Source organism: Trichechus manatus, unplaced genomic scaffold (assembly GCF_000243295.1).
Source record: "Trichechus manatus latirostris isolate Lorelei unplaced genomic scaffold, TriManLat1.0 scaffold00334, whole genome shotgun sequence".
Classification (NCBI taxonomy): Eukaryota; Metazoa; Chordata; class Mammalia; order Sirenia; family Trichechidae; genus Trichechus; species Trichechus manatus.
Window position 1 is genome coordinate 893,697 of NW_004444270.1, and position 1,376 is coordinate 895,072.

Below are 1,376 nucleotides of genomic sequence, written 5' to 3' on the forward strand. Positions count from 1 at the left end.
GTTCCTTTTGTACTAGTACATAAGGAACTAACTAACTTCTGCTTTAATCCTGATTCAGATTCAGTTTTTTTCCCCCTATATGTAATAATAATAATAAATTTTAAAAAATGTTGCAGTCAATTCAATTCCCACCCCATGTTTTACAGAGTACAACTGCTCCGTAGGGTTTTCTTGGCTGTAATTTTTATGGAAGCAGATCACCAGGCCTTTTTTCCATGGCACGGCTGGGTGGGTTTAAACTGTCAGCCTTTGGATTAGTAGTTGAGCATGAGCCGTTTATGCCACACAGGGACCTTATATGGAATAGCCCTGCCCCCCCGCAAAAAAATGATAAGCTGCACTCATTGTAGTAGCGATCAGAACAACTGCTGACTGGTGACTAAAATTATAAAATAATGCATATAATATTTTATATGCTATACCAAACCCATTGCTGTTGAGTCGATTCCAACTCATAGCAACCCTATAGGACAGAGAGGAACTGCCTTCATAGGTTTCCTAGGGTGTATTTGAACTGCCGAACTTTTGGTTAGCAGCCGAGCTCCTAACCACTGTGCCACCAGGGCTGTTTATATGATATAGAATATAATAAATACATATTTATATAAACCCATTGCCGTTGAGTTGATTCCGACTCGTATCAACCCTATAGGACAGAGTAGAACTGCCCCATGGGGTTTCCAAGGAGCAGCTGGTAGATTCAAACTGCCGATCTTTTGGTTAGCATCTGAGCTCTTAAACTCTGAGTCACCAGGGCTCCTGTGTATTTCTATAATATATAATGATTTGATGCTCTTAAGGATAAAAATTAATGATTTAAAATATAAAAATAAAATCAATCTGTATATGTTATCACTAAATTGATTGGGGCTGACTCTTTCCCCAAATTTTACTTTGATCTCCATCAGTTAAACCGACATTCATTAGGGGCCATGACAATCTAAGAACCACTGTAATGTGATCTAAGAAGACTGGAATGTGGTGCCCATCCTTGGAGTTAAATCCTTATAGACTATTAAGCGCTCTGAGAAGCAGTTACTTAATTTCAAATTTCTGAAGCTTGCAGATGTATGGGTATGTGTTTACATAAAATTATTTAATAAATATGACTATAATTACAAATTGCCTACAATATTTAAAGTAGTAAAAATTGAGCACTATCCTTTATTTCAAGAGACATGTCTAAGAATTGGGAACATGTACAAATGGACAAATTACATTTATCATAAGATAACTAAATATACAAATTTGGCCATTTCTAATTTTCTTTAATCTGTCCATCATGGAAGAGGCAGATTAAGTGAAGAAAGAATGATTTGGGGGATCCTGGAGAGAATTAGAGCTTATACTCTAAATATGAGAAAATTTAAGCAAAG